The sequence below is a fragment of the Kogia breviceps genome, chromosome 5 (assembly GCF_026419965.1).
Source record: "Kogia breviceps isolate mKogBre1 chromosome 5, mKogBre1 haplotype 1, whole genome shotgun sequence".
Taxonomy (NCBI): domain Eukaryota; kingdom Metazoa; phylum Chordata; class Mammalia; order Artiodactyla; family Physeteridae; genus Kogia; species Kogia breviceps.
In genome coordinates this window covers 134147524-134155243 of record NC_081314.1, presented here as the reverse complement: position 1 = coordinate 134155243, position 7720 = coordinate 134147524, and positions in this window count along the sequence as shown.

Sequence of the window (7720 nt, the reverse complement as noted above, 5' to 3'; positions counted from 1 at the left end):
AAACATAGACTACAATAATGTATCATTATGTTTTCTTCCCAGACAGACCTGTCAAATTTAGACATTGGACTATTAACACAGTGACCAAGAGATGTACAGATTTTCCAACCTCATGATTAGTAAATTTTTTTGGAGAGTGGATGGAAGTATTAGAAAACAGCAAATTAGATGGTCCTGCCTACATTATATAATGTAAGAGACAAAATAAAAGCTGTAAGAAACTATAAATGTTAGAGGCAATATAGCTTTCTTAGACTTTTACCAATGATTATGTACTTCATATATAGACATCCTTAAATATAAAATTGTTCAGTATGTATCTTTATTCCACAGTGACAGTTTGTCATGTATTAATCTGAAAAATATCTTGAACTGGAATCATCTATAAAGAAATAATGATAAACCCTTAAAAGAAACTCTTAGTCCCAAATCAAATCATGTTTAAAAATTAAAACATCTATAGAAAGCAAGAGTGGAGGCAGGAAACATTGGCTACATGTCCATTTTTATTCGTAAAAGTAATTTCTGTACAAACAACAGTATTATTGAGTCAAGTAAAACAAAACAAAATTTAAACATTCTAAAGTTAATCTCACAGGCCCAAATGTTCAGTTTGGAGTAACAAAGTCAAAGCCAGTCCTACCATCTGCACATTAATTTGATAAACTGCATTAAAACAAGCAACAAAAAAACTGCATCTGCTGCAGTGCACGACGGATGATTACTTTCGGCACTTGTATAAAAATAACTGCGACTCCGTTTTGTGTTTGGTTTTGGTTTTAGAAAGCTGTGTATCAGGGAAACCCAACATAACGTATCATTCGTGAAATTCCATTAAAGCTACAAGGCAGCCAAGAGTTAAAGGCATATAAGGACAGGTGCACGTACATAACTTGCCAGTCCGCTGTCCCCCAAAACAATGATTACAACCACATAGTACAAACTGGGCCCACAAAAATTCTGCAAAAGGGGGTACAAGGAGCATGTGCTTCCACTTAAGCACAATCTGGCAATCTGATCCCACCGCGTGGAGGAAGGATTGGAGACCTTAATGCCCTTTGCGGACCCCTTCGAGGAACAGGGCCTGGCGAGGGAGGATTCCGGCTCATAATGAAAGGCAGTTGCCTGGCTACCTACGGAAACCGGGGTCCCGAGCGGCTCCCAAGAGCGCTGGGCCTTAACAGACACCACTGCGTTCTCCTACAACCCCGCACCTCCCCCGTGCAGGACCGCCGCTCGTATAGCTACAGAACGCGGCTGGGAGGGCCCCCTAGGACGCTTCACGCATGCGTCGGCGCGCCCAGAAGCACAAGCCAGTGAGGGTCGGAGACGTGGTGAGCGCTGGGTAGTTGGGCAGGTAGCGTAACCGAAGCTGGGACAGCTGGATTAGGATCTGGTGAAAGGATTCTGACCCTGGCTTGAGTCCTGCGCTTGTTTTTCGGACGGGGTTCCTGCAACCGTGCCAAGCTGCAGCTCTGGTGCGGAGATACGGTTTTTGTTGGGTTGTTGTTTTTTTTAATACTTATCTTTTACTCTCTCGGGATTTCCCGGATGTTGCTAACAGCAGGGATGATTGCAGGAATGATGCTCTCTGGGACCTGGGTGGCACCTTCGAGGTTCAGGGTGTCCCTCGATTTTAACCAGGGAATTACTGAAATGGAGGCTTATTTTTTTTTAATATTAAAAAAAACTTATTTGGTTTTAAACGGATAACATTTTTTGAAAGAAATTTAAGTAGTTTCAGAGAAGTTTAAATGACATGTGTTCTCAACAATATTGTCTTCCTGATATAGTTTGAGGTTCTAATTTATGATTCTTTAAATAACACTAAGTTTAACCCAAAATGCAATATGATAGGAAAAAGTGATTTTTTTCAGAAAGAAAATTCTTAAGTTCATTGGCCTAAAGTTCTTATTTTACCTGAGTTCTTTTATAAAAATTTATTTTTTTGAAGTATAGTTGATTTACAATGTTGTGGTAACTTCTACTTTACAGCAAAGTGATTCAGTTATACGTATACATACATTCTTGGAAAAAGTAATTTTTGATACACCATCACTTTTGTTCTTAAAATATTTTCAAATTATCTATTTTCAAATAGTTCCTAAATAATGATTTGGATGATTGAATATAGGAATTTTGCTCATACAGTATGGAGGCTTAATTCCCCGCCCTCCCCAGGGTGTTTGGCATTTTGGATTTTGTAAACTTGTTCTCTTGCTTTTCCCCACCCCCAAAATATATGTAAATAAGTGTAAGCAATATATTTTTACTAGAAAAGATGACCATTGTAGAAAATGTACAGATAACTGGATGTAAAACTCACCCATAATCTCCTAAGAAGACAAATTTTCATTTTGTTTTATTTTTTTAGTATATTACTTTTGCATATATGTATATGATGTCTTCCTTTTTTAAACAAGCCATTCTGTACATGCTGCTTTGTATCTGCCTTCTTTAATTAAACAATAGGTTGTAAACATTTCCATGACATTAAAGATTTTCAAGACTGTCTTGTATTCGGTAGTCTTGAGTGTACCGTAATTGATTTCAGCAGTTCACTGCTTTGGTCGTGAGATCGTAACATTTTTAGTTTGGTTTGGTTTAGTTTGCTTTCAAAAACAAAGCTGCTCTGAGCGTCCATTATTATCTCTTCAAGTTAGATTTCTAGAAGTGGAAATTCACTCTTAAACTCTGGATTTGTCTTGCCGATTGCACTTGTGAAAGGTTGAGAAATGAAAATTCCAAGACCTCTAAAATTTCCTTTGCCCTAGATTTTTACCAACACTGATTATTGTTTTGTCAGTTTAATAGATGGAAAAATCTACATTGGTTTATGTTATTTTCAGTTTACTTTTAGTGTGGGCTAATACTTTTTACACGTGTACTGGTCAATTATATTTCCTCCGTGGTGAATTGCCTGTTTATGCCTTATTTATACCTAAATGAGAAGACTTAAAATATTTATTTGTAAGAACTTTTTTTTAACAGTAAGCATATTAACACCTAGTTAATGTTGCAGATGTTTCCCAAGTTTGTCTATTTGTTTTTTCTGACATAGAAAAAAAAAAAACACTTTCAAATTAATGTTACTGAAATGTATCAATCATTTTCTTTACGGTTTTCTGTCTTTGGAGCATTGCCTGGGAATGCTTTCCCTACTCCAGGATAATTTTAAAATGTGTCTATATAACCTTATAACTTTTTTTGTTTTAAAAAAATCTTATTGTGAAGTAGATATGTAACATTCATACTATATATCTTACTATGAATATTTACCTTATACAAAAAGGTAAAAAGTAAAAATTGAATAGTCGTAATCTTACCAACTAGTTTAAGAAAACTTTACCGACAAGTAAAACTTTACCACTCTACTACACGAGTGTGGTTGAAATCCTCTTGTGTACTTCTGCTGATTACAATTCTGTTCCTTGGCAGTATTAACCCCACCCTAAAGTATTTATCATTCCCATATATTCTTTTTTAAAATAATTAATTAATTTAATTTTTGGCTGCATTGGGTCTTCATTGCAATGCACGGGCTTCTCATTGTGGTGACTTCTTTTGTTGCAGAGCACAGGCTCCAGGCACATGGGCTTCAGTAGTTGTGGCACACAGACTCAGTAGTTGTGGCTCACGGGCTCTAGATCGCAGTCTCAGGAGTTGTGGCACAGGGGCTTAGCTGCTCCGCGGCATATGGGATCTTCCTGGACCAGGGCTCGAACCCATGTCCCCTGCATCGGCAGGCAGATTCTTAACCACTACGCCACCAGGAAAGTCCTCCCATATATCTCTTTGTACTTTAATGACGTGTGTGTGTGTATCCCTGTGCCACATCTTATGGCTTCATTTTAAACATTCAGTCATCAGCAATTCATTTTAGACTGCTGCATGAAGTAGGTACTTAAGTTATTTTCTCAAAAGGTAAGCAGTTGTTCCAAAGATATGCTGGATAATCCATATTCTTCAGACATTTGAGATGCCACTTTTATCAGAGCCTGAATGTGGGTTCTGGATTTGCCATTCTATTTCAGCTTATTCCTAACAACACGGTTAGGATCGTTATGGCAATATCTTGAGTTTTGAAGTTTAGAAGGACAAATCATTGTTAATGCCTGCTTTTCAAAATATCTTTAGCTATTCTTTCATGTTATTCTTTCAGGTGAGCTTTTGAGATAGTTTTGTGATATCTGAAAACAAAATCTTACGGAGAATTCTTTTGGGAGTACACAGGTTACAAACTCAACTTTCCATATTTGACATCTCAGCTACTGTAATTTCCCATCCTCTCTCTAGTTATAACTGTTTAAATTTTTGTAGCTTTTTTCCCCTACCTACTGCACCTATATATTATTTTAATTTTTATGTATTTTGGATTTTATAATTATCTTTAATTAGGTCTTTTCTTTTAGAACTTGTTTATTATAACATCAAAATTGATGTTACAATCTGATAGGACAGATTTCTCTCTTCATTGTTTACCAAAAATATCCTTTTGATTCTCCTTTTATTCTTCCAGATAAACTTTTAAATCATGTGTCCAAAGTTCATTAAGACTTTGGTTTACATTAGAGTTATGGATATTTTGATTAGAATTGACATAACATTACCACTTTGGTAGGCACTGTTTAGAGTACTCTGGTTTAAGAGGGTCTCATCTTCAAAAGAGGTAACCACTGGGAACTGTTACGTAATGGAGACTATTTTCGAATGCCCAAACCAATTATAAAATGGCGTTCTAGGAAAATCAAACAGAGACCTGCGTGGTTTGGAATAGTTTGAGGGTTTACATCAAGCGATATGGATCCTTGTTATGAAATGTGGGCAGTGTCAAGGAAATAGAGAGAAATGAAATCCTGAGATATTTTGAAGTAAGAATAGGCAGAATTTAGTAAACAAGGGCATGAATAATCACCCTGGTCATTTCCCTCAAGTTGTTTTTCCCTGATAAAAGTCCCTGCACAGAAGTCAGTCCAGTTTCTTGCCTGGCCTTTCCAAAGGCCATGCTAATTCCTTAGTTCACTGACTCTGCCCCTGTCTAGTCCTGTTTAGAGTGTTCTTCCTTAGGTTTTGCTCTTCCTAATTTTGTCTAAGCTTTGGGCTGAAGTTGTCATCCAGGAAGTCTTTCTGACTATTCCAGCACGTTACTCTCCCCCTCCTGTAGCATTTTTGATATGTGACACCCAAATTATCAGGGAATTGCCTGATATCTAGTACTATTTCTTATGGTAAGCTGTTTTCCAGCTCTACTGTATAACTCTTAAGAGGACACTATGATTTGTGCAACTGATGATGTAAGGTATTTTATACAAACAACTTGATTAAATATTTATTTTTATTTAATATTACATAATTAATACATGAATATATTCTCCTTGTATAAAATAAAATCTTACAGGGAAGGCTTAATTTCCTTTGACTATAACTCTTAACCCTAATCTCTTTTCTTGCCACCTCTTTCCCCTAAGGATTAACTTCAATTATCAGATTGGTATGATCCTTACAGCCTTTTTTTCTGTGTATTTACATAATATATATGTATCCATATATTGTTTTATAAATTTTTTAGACACAAATGGTATTATGCTGTACATATTACTCTATCTGCTTTTAAGAATGTCTTAGAATTCTTCCCATGTACGTACAGACAAACCACTCTTAACTGCTGCCTAATAGTCCATAGAATAGATATAATTTACTTAGCCATTCCCCCAATGGATAGACACTAGGTTTTCAATTATCTTGCTATTATAGTGTTTTAGTGAACATCCTGTAGCATGTCTCTGTATGTATTTTTAAATCAGGGTCCAGTCAGGAAAACAGAAACTTCACTACTTATTTAAAGAGAAAAAAATTTAACATGGGAGATTGGTTAAAAACGAGTATAAAAGCAAAAAGAGAATCCTGAGGTAACACAGAGGTGATTACTGCACAGCAGCTACTATCACTAGGGCTAGTAAAGGAAGGAAGGAAAGAAGAGGTTGGGGTAATCCGAATTTGGAAGTTTGGAGGAGGGCCTGGAAAAGCTGGGGCTCAGTTCAAGCCTATGAAGAGAGGGTGGTGCCTGGCTGTAGCTGCTCTCTGGCGCTCTAAGAAGGTACTCCGTGATGCTGGGGCTCTGACTTCTGAGAAGGGGGCACCACTGGCCGTCTTAAGAGCTCAAAGGAGGGGGCCCATGGAGCTAGGACTCATACCTCGGAGGGGAAAGGTCCTGCCTGGCTGCTGCTGGTACCCCTGAAGTGTGCAATGAGGTTGACTCTGATTGTCGAAAAAAAAGATGGAGACGGAAAACAACTGCTGCCTAATCCAATTGCTGCTACCAGGGCAAAGTGCTGCTGCTGAGATGATACTAACAGTATGGAGCAAGTCGCTTCTTCCTCTTCTCTTTCCATCTCCTTCTAGTCCATTGTCCCCCCACCCCCCACACGTTGAAGGAACCTAACAGGAAGCCAGCTGACCAAAGGAGAAATAGTCTGCAGAGCCTCCGTATCATGGAGTTGATCATAATAGGGTGAGTGTGTGGGCATGATAGGTAATAATCAACAACATGTGCTTATGTTTCTCTACTGTGATTCTGAGGAGCAAAATCACTAACTACAAAACCTGTAAATTTCAAATTTTAAGAGAGACTACCACACTACCCTCTTTTTGAAAAGCTGCACATAACACTTGATATGGGGGGGAAAAACGCGGGGGGGGCGTATTTAGAGAATATTGCCTAGAGCACTTTACAAATTTTAACATTGTTAAAAATGCAAAATCTGATTTAACAGTCCCAAAGTGGGCCTGACAGTCTGCATTTCTAAGAAACACCCAGGTGATACTGATAACTGCTTTTTGGGGGGAGGCGCTGCGTTGGGTTTTAGTTGCGGCATGCGGGATCTTCCTTGAGGCGTGCGGGATCTTTTCGTTGCGGCCCGCGGGGTCCTCTCCAGTTGTGGCCTGCGGGTTTTCAGTCTCTAGTTGTGGCTCTCCAGCTTCAGGGAGCGTGGGCTCTGTGCTTTGTGGCACGCTGGCTCTCTCGTTGAGCTGAGCGAGGTCAGTAGTGTGGCACGAGGGCTTGGCTGCCCCTCTGGCATGTGGGAATCTTAGTTCCCTGATCAGGGATGTAACCCTCGCCCTGTGCACTGGAAGGCGGATTCTTTACCACTGGACCACCAGGAAGTCCCGATAATTGCATTTTATTTATTTATTTATTTATTTTTTGGCGGTACGCGGGCCTCTCACTGTTGTGGCCTCTCCTGTTGCGGAGCACAGGCTCCGGACGCGCAGGCTCAGCGGCCACGGGCCCAGCCGCTCCGCGGCATGTGGGATCCTCCCGGAACGGGGCACGAACCCGCGTCCCCCGCAGCGGCAGGCGGACTCTCAACCACTGCGCCACCAGGGAAGTCCGATAATTGCATTTTAAAAGGTCTAACATTGTCCCATCTTCTTTCAGCCACTACTGTTGTCATTCTATTGTTACTCTAGTATAAAAATACCTCGCTTATGGCCCATGCCGATCTTCTACCCGCTAAGCAGGGAACAAATCTTCGCTGCAGAAAAGGGCAGAAGCAGGATTTGGCGCTATTGGTCCAATGCTTGGCTTCCTATTGGGCAGGGGTTACGTCATTCAGAGGGGCGTGGCTCCGAGTGTGACATATCCCGCCACGGATGGCCAGGGACGCGGCAGGAGGCGGGAGCGGAAGTGGGGCGGCATGTGGGAGGGGTGGGTAACGGA